Raw genomic sequence first — 8,568 nt, 5'->3', positions numbered from 1 at the left:
CACACGCACACACACACGCACACACACACTTATGCACACACATGTATGCACCCCGTGCACCCACTTCCATGGAATGATACAGAGCATTTTTGCCTGGCTATATTTATTTTATTTGTTTTGCATAATGTATAGAACAAATTCACTGCTCTATTAGTTAGAGAGAATTACAGCCAGCATATGTGGTGTGTTATACTCTATATATGTAAATATAGCCCATTTATAAACACAGTGATTGTGTGCATATGCGTGTTTAAAGCTAGCTTCTTAGAATTTTTTTAAGCAGAGAAGCCGTCAGCTTACAAATCCTTATTTATGTTTTGTACATTGTCCTTTCCATTCCCGTTGCCTTCAGCCTGATTCAGGACATTCGCAACTTATCCCAAGTTATTGTGACAGCTTCCTAACTGTCCATTCCATCCACGGCCGCCAGATTTAGCATTTTAAAGTGCCACTTGCATGACAGCACTCCCTGCTCACAAACCTTCCTTGTCTCTCTATTACCTACTGAGTAAAGTCCAAAGTCTATGTCCCAGAACGAAATGTTAGTAGAGTTTAGTACACACCAACCTTACAGGCTGCTTTGCTTCTCCTCCACGCTGCTGCTAAATTTAACTACGTTACTACTGGATTCCTAAATATGCATGGATATTTCTTTAACTTTTTTTAATGTTTATTTATTTTTGAGAGAGAGAGAGAGAGAGAGAGAGAGCATGAACAGGGGAGGGGCAGAGAGAGGGAGACACAGAATCTGAAGCAGGCTCCAGGCTCTGAGCTGTCAGCACAGAGCCTGACACGGGGCTTGAACTCATGAGCCTTGAGATCATGACCTGAGCTGAAGTCGGTGCCCAACCGACAGAGCCACCCAGGCGCCCCATGTATGGATATTTTCAATGAGTATATGCTTTTCTTCTGCCTGGAATAACTACTCTTTTCTCTCCTCTTCTCCCATGATCAAGCTAACTTTCACCACATCTTTGCTAATACACCCAGCAGGAGGTGATTATGCCTTCCTCTGCACCCCCAAAGTATTTATTAGCATGTATTTTTTTCCTACCATATGTATATTTGCGTACGTCTGGCTGCTCCTTCTAGATGGTGCTACCCGTACTCTTTCAGCCTTCTCTGTCTTGCATACACTGTGATTCTCTCACCTACCCTCCTCCCCTGCCTAGCTAACTCCTGTGTCATTCAGTCACTTCAAACAACACAACCCAAGTTTGGCTCTTTTGGGGGGATTTTCTGGAAGGGTTTTTGGGACTCACAAAATAATGGGCGGCTAAGGAACCAAGATTAGAATACAGACAGAAAGAAGGAACCGAGGAGGACCAAGAGCAAGAAATACAGCTGTTTATCTAACAGGATTCTGCCACCACTGCTGCCATTGCTGCCATTAGCCACCACTGTCACCACCATTGCACCATTCCAAATCTCCTACAAATGAATTCTTCCCATCCTGTCTTCACTCCTCCAGCTCTAAATTCAATATCCTCGGAAGGAGTCTGACTAAACCCAGGTTTTGCACTCATGCTCTCACTTCCAGAAGAAAAGAAGCATAAACGGAGCCTCTTACCTCTCTGACTTCCCGTGAGGGGACACAGTTCTATGGACCCAACAGGACCACACACAATAAAGAACTTCCCCCAGGTAAGAAGGTTAGGCAAGTTTACACTCCCCAAAATACAAATAGTAGCCACAACTTCTATTCACCCTTCAAGCCATGACTTTGATGTCACCTCCTCCAAGAGGTTGATGTGAACTTCTCTTTACTCTTTCCAAGAGGAACTAGAGACTTCATCTCAGTTCTGAGAACTGATAAAAAAAAAATCATTTTTTTGTCTTAAAAGTAATGCTGAGGCGCCTGGGTGGCTCAGTCAATTAAGGGTCCAACTCTTGATTTCAGCTCAGGTCATAATCTCACAGTTTGTGAGATTGAGCCCCACATTGGGCTCTGCCTTGACAGCATGGAGCCTGCTTGGGATTCTCTCTCTCTCTCTCTCTCTCTCTCTCTTTCTCTGCTCTCCCCTGCTCAAGTGCTCTCTTTCTCTCTCCAAATAAATAATAAATTAAAAAAATTGTTTAAGTAATGTTAATTTTTTAAAACAAAGTATAAAGAAGAAAGGTCCCCTCATAATCCTATAATTAACACTTTGGATTGTATATTTTCATTTTTGTATTATACACATATATTATTTATCTTTTACAGAGCGCAAGCCAGGTTTATTATGTGACATGATAATATTACGTTCATATCTCTTTCCCCTACTATACTCTGAACTGTGTGAAGGCAGATGCAGTGGTGTTTTCTTTTTTTTTTTTAATGTTTATTTTTATTTTTGAGACAGAGAGAGACAGAGCATGAACGGGGGAGGAGCAGAGAGAGAGAGGGAGACACAGAATCCGAAGCAGGCTCCAGGCCCTGAGCTGTCAGCACAGAGCCCGACGCGGGGATCGAACTCACAGACCATGAGATGGTGACCTGAGCCGAAGTCGGACGCTTAACCCACTGAGCCACCCAGGCGCCCCGCAGTGGTGTTTTCTATTTTTGTATCTGCAAGCTGGTAGCGCCTCCCACGGTATCTGGCACATGCTTGACCAAAGCTTGCTAAGTCAACTGAAAGCTCCTTGAGAACAGAAATCTTGTTTTGTAAAACTTGATAGTTAACATAACATGCATTACACTCTCTTGGACATAGTAAATATTTTAAGTAAGCATTCAAGTTAGTAAATATTAACTTAAGATTTTTGAATTAAATAGTTTAAGTCATATGTTAACCTTAAATTCTGAAGCTTTGGGTATAGATATGTATGCATTCTTTCCCTGGCTGCACAAATTTAGGAACAAGACCAGGAGTGTGAATTACAATAGCAATGATAATAAAAATCGCCTTTGTCTCTTCTTCCTCCTCAGCAAATCACCAAAAATATTAAACTTTCCAAGTTTCTTTTTCCTTCCTCCTTGTAGGACCAGACACTTTCTCATTGACAACCTGCAAGTTCTCCTTTGATAGCCATTTGTTCTGACATGTTAGGGCTGACCTTTTCCAGGGCTCATGAAGTGTATTAAAGATGGCGGCAAGGTCTTTGTCACTTTCATCACTGAGAGGCGGGACCTATTTCTTCACCCCTCTGCATATGGGCTGGGCCCGTGACTGCTTTGATCAACAGAATACAACAAAAGTGATGCTGTCCCATTCAGACACTTGCCTTTAATAAGACTGTTAACTTCTTTTTTTTTTTTTTTTTTAAGTAATCTCCACACCCAACGTGGGGCTCGAACTCACAACCCCAAGATCAGGAGTCACACGCTCCACTGACTGAGCCAGCCAAGTGCCCCAAGACTGTCAGCTTCATTTGTCCCTCTTGGATCCCAGCCTCCATGCTGTGAGGGTTCCTAAACAGCCACTTGGAGCCACAGGTTCATGTGGAAAAGAATCAAGGCCCCTGGCTTCTAGGCCCAGCTGAGTTCTCAGTTGACAGCCAGCCCCAACCTGCCAGCTCTGGGAGTGGGCCAGCTTGAAAATAGATCCACAGTCAGCCACGCTGTCCTAGAAGATGCTACATGGAGCAAAGGCAAAGTGTCCCAGCCTAATCTTGACCTAAGAAATGGTTCTTGTTTTAAGCCCCTATGTTTTGAGATGGTTTGTTACACAGCAGTGTATAATGGAAACAATTCTTAAAGTTGACCCTGCTTCTCTCCTAGAGGTAGAGGAGAGATCGCTTGCTTCTGGGGCAACAGCAAGAAACTTGCTCTTCCAGTTTCTAATTCCTTCTTGACTTGTGTCAGAGAACCCAGGAGTTTACATGGCACCTTTCATTATCTTATTCTAAAGAATTCCTTTTCTTTAAAAACTGACCAGTGTTTCTAGTGAGTCCTCAGGCCCTTTAGCTTTGCCCTCCCACAGAGTGATCTAGATTTCTCTAAACATCCAAGGTATTCCCTGAGAGAATGAGGGTAGCTCTGATGGCCCCTTCCTGTTTACAAGTTTTTATTGTAACTTCCTGGAGCCCAACTAGCAATCCTCCAAATCCTGTTTGTTTCCCACCCCCAAAGATTTGACAGATCTCTGTGAAATTCGGACTCCATTTGGCTGCCCTGGTAGACAGGGCTGACCCCCTCTGATGCCCACATCTAATCTATTTGCACGATTTCCAAAGTGCCTTAGCTAATCCTGCACAAGGTTTGAAACCTTCATTAGGTCATAGCAAAACAACTCAGTATCTTTCCCTTGGTTTTGCTTTCCCTACCTCTCAACTTGCTTTGCTCCATGCTTCAGCTCTCCACTTTGAATATCATTCCAGCATCTTAAATTAAGAGATCTCTTCTGCTTCAGCAGCTCTCATAGTGTAATTTCCTCTTCCAATTCTGAAGGGCTACAGCAGAATGTGCATTATCGGAACATCCTGGGGTTTGGGGGAAGCTAGGGAAATCATTTAGATCATTCCCCTTCCTTCAGATGGGACTGCATGCACACAAATAGCTTAGCACCTAAAAATAATTCAGGAAATACTTAACTTTCTACAAGACATCTGAGATTCTCTTGCAACCTTCAGTCTTCCACCTGAAATTGAAAGCCTCCAGGGTTGGGACTGAAGCGCTTATTATAAACTTCAGCAAGCCAATGGAGTTCTTTGCAAACTTAAGCCTCCTATCATCCCTGGAATAGGCATGCACTTATCCAAAATAAGGAAAAGGTGTTAAGAGTCTTGATTAAACTAGCTCCAATAGTCCTTTTAAGTAAGGGGACCAATCATGCAAATTAGGATATCTCTTAAGGTAAGGGGGCTTGCAACTGATAATTATATCATGGCAACAGTTATAAACTAGGATTGTCCCAGCCAAGCTAGGATGCATAATCTCCCTGTTTGAGAGATGCTGAGAACGTGATGGGGGAGGGAGGGGTGAGAGGCAGGACAGTGGTAAGAAGGAAAAAGTATCCTAAAATATATCTTCTGTGTCCTTTGGAGTCTTTAGACCAATGGTGCTCACTTTAAAATTGCTTGGAAAACTTTTAAAAAGTATCAAATTGCAGACCCTAGCCTAGACCAATTGTGTCAGAACCTCTGTGAAGGCCAGCATGTCTTGAATCTCCCCAGGTGATTTTTTTTAAACCTCTTTTAAAAAAATGTTTACTTTTGAAAGAATACAAGTGGGGGAGGGGCAGAGAGAGGGGGGCAGAGGATCCAAAGCAGGCTCTGTGCTGACAGCAGCAAGCCCGAGGTGGGGCTCGACCTCACAAACTGTGAGATCATGACCTGAGACAAAGTTGGACACTCAGCCAACTGAGCCACCCGTCCCCAGGGTGATTTTAATGCACAGGCAAGGTTGCTTGGGACCTTAGGTGAGTACTAAATTTATATGGGTGCAGGTTCAGTGGTCTCTTTGGGGCCAAAATACTCAAACATACCATGCAGAACATGGAGGCCTAAAGTAGGTGTATCTAGGCTTGCTTAATTCAGTGGCTCCATCATCAAAGTCTTTTGTTCTTCTGTCTTTTCCCTCTGTTATCCTAACTTGTTGACTTTCTTCCAGGCTAGTTCCCTACATAGTCACAAGATGGCTTCCACAGTTCTAGGCCTCTACCCCAGGCTTGAGGTGTGGAAGGAATGTCTCATACCTGTGTCTTTCTTAGATCCAGAAGACTTTCCCAGAAGCCCCCCAGCAGACCTGATCTCCTGTTTCATTAGCTACAACTGGGTCATATGCCACCTCAAGAACAATCGTTAGCAAAGAGCATAAAGTCACGATTGACTTGGGTTGTTCAGGGCTTACCACTGAGCTAGATGAGGGTCTTTTATCCCAAGGGAGGGACACCTGGAAGATGAGAATTCTGTTGGCAAGGAAGGAAAAGCGTAGAGGAACCAATAGTGTCTGTGGCACCTAGCAGGGCCCGGAATCAGGAACATTTGCAGCAAACCTGGTCAAATGGCTTGTGGATAGAAATACCCACCCTAACAGGGTTATTTTAGGATCAAATGAGATGGTACGTGCAAAATTGCTATATGTTAAGTACTATTTTTAAGTGATATACTTCTTAGAATTTCATTTTACAGAAGAAAAAACCAAGGCACAGGAAAGTTAAATGCCATTAGCAAGTTTACCCAAGCAGTCCTGGTCAGAAGCCATCGGAAGTTTGGCCCGTGTTCTCCACAGGAGTCCAAGTGCTACTTAAAATACTCCACAAGCACTTGCCACCATCTGTCCTCCTGCAACTCAGCCAGGGGGTCTTCCAGAAGGGACATGAGAATGAGGTACAATGTAAATATAAAATAGAAATTGAGTCGATGTTGGAGAAATACTATTTATGGTATGTGGGGAGAGGATGGAGGATAGGACTGTGTACAGTATTTGCTATGGCCAGGAGCCACAGAAGAGGAGTGAAAACCCAAAGAAGACCAGAGAATATATGCGGATATCAAAACAAAACAAAACAAAATTAAAAACAAAACCTCTGACAGGTGAAGTTTGGGAAGCAGGACGCATTATTGCTTAATGTCTGTCAGGCTCACGAAGGGTTCATTGCACATGGCGTTACACGATGTTTCTCCCCCTGATTCCTAGAAGTTGATCTGTCAAAACACAGATGTTGCATTAGGCGGCTTTGCCATTTATAGGGCAGCTTGGCACCTTCTGTTAAAGACTTGAGGCCATTTGGGGAGTCTTTGGAAAGGAGAGGATGGGGAACTGAGATGTGCTTGAAGCTGAGATTCTGTGCTGTTGAATCATGTTGGAAATTGTTAACTTAGTTCTTTGAAAATGTGTGTATTGCTTTTCTTCCCCTCACTCCATTCCTTAAAAAAAATCTTTGCTCTAGTTTAAGTTGTTTCTTCATGTTCTTGCTGTGGGCGTAATGATATGTTTGAGAATTTTGAAATTCAAACCATGAAACAAAATACTCTGTGGCTAAACCACAGTGCCAATAGGATAGTGAGGATATTACCAACCAAACAACCACATATACCAGTAGTCACTTTCTGATTGTACCTTGTTCCGCCATCTCTAGATTCCAACTTACAGTTGGAATAGTAAACACAAATAAACAATACAGAGGAAAGATCCTGAGGAAGCAATTGATGCATTCTTGGTAATTGTGTCCCAATAAGCAGGGCTATTCTTGGGAAAGATTACAGAAAGGACAATGCCTCTTTGGGGCCCAGCAGACTTCTCTTCTGCATGTCTCTCTTCTCCACTTACTCCCCTTCGAATAATAAGATCAGAAGAGTTCTTCAATTCTGGCATCCCAGAGTCTCTCCCCCGCCGCACCCTTCCCACTAGTCTCTCCCAACTCCATTCCAAAATTACCATGAGTATCCCACCTCATTGCCCACGTCCCCCCTCCCCTCATCCCTGCCTTCCAGCCCTCAGTACAAGGCTGACCCACACTGGGTATCAGGACAGGGTAATTGAGTAAGTAAATTTACTTTAAGTCATGAATGACTGAAGATATTTACCTCTTAAATGAGGTGCTTTTAACCCAAGTGAATCTGTAATTGGTGGAAGTTTAGGCAGTAACAAAGAGAAGTAAAAGTGAAGGCTTTCACACAGGGACAGAGAGAAGAGGGGTGAAGGAAATCTGGGGACGTTTTTGGTAACACCCACTTAGGCCACAACACAGTCAACCTACTTAAAAGGAGTTCTAGAATCTCCTCCTCATCTGGGACAGAGTGGAGAAGAAAATAGGGAGAAGCTGTTCTCCTAAAATCATGAGCTACCTGCCTTTTGCCTTGGATTTTGCTTCCTACCTCCCTCCATTGTGTCAGCAATCATGGACATCTCTGGATTATGTCGTTTCTCAATCCAGCATAGGTTTATAATTGTATGGACTGTGATAAAGGAAACACATATCCCAAGATACATTTTTCTAGAAGCTGTTCTTCTAATAAATAAGATCTTGGACCAATATGTTCACAAGGATCTAGTTGTATAGGCAGAGTTTTAAAATAAGCAAACCCAGGACAAGATTAGTAAAAAGTGACAGTGACAGTGATATATCCACGGGGCTCTAATTCTCTGGTCCCTCGGGTCTTCCTGATAAAAAGACACCATTAGAGGGTATAGGTTCTTTTTTTTTTAATTTTTAAGTTTATTTATTTACTTAGAGGGAGACAGAGACAGCATGAGCAGAAGAGGGGAAGAGAGAAAGGGAGAGAGAGAATCCCAAGCAGGTTCTGCACCATCAGCGCAGAGCCCAATTGGGGTGAATCTCACCCTATGATTTTGAACTCACAAAACCATGAGATCATGACCTGAGCTGAAAACAAGAGTCAGATGCTTAACCAACTGAGCCACCCAGGTGCCCCAGAAGGTAAATGTTCTTTAAGTTAAGCCTGACAAAATTCGTCTTGTGTTAAATAACAAAAATGGGTAAGGAATGACAGCACTGAACAAAACAGGGAACTAAGAGTTTTTCCTATTGACTATTCCTCTTATAATATAAGCACATAGGAACTCCGTATCTTTGTTTTCCACAAAAATAAAATTCTGTGCTTGTGTTGTCTGCAATAGCAAAAGATTGGGAAACAAATCTAATGTCCATGAATCGGGAACTTGTTAAATAAACAATGCTACAT

Source organism: Prionailurus bengalensis, chromosome B1, assembly GCF_016509475.1.
Source record: "Prionailurus bengalensis isolate Pbe53 chromosome B1, Fcat_Pben_1.1_paternal_pri, whole genome shotgun sequence".
Classification (NCBI taxonomy): domain Eukaryota; kingdom Metazoa; phylum Chordata; class Mammalia; order Carnivora; family Felidae; genus Prionailurus; species Prionailurus bengalensis.
The sequence above is the reverse complement of the archived record's forward strand: the minus strand, read 5'-3'. Positions refer to the sequence as shown.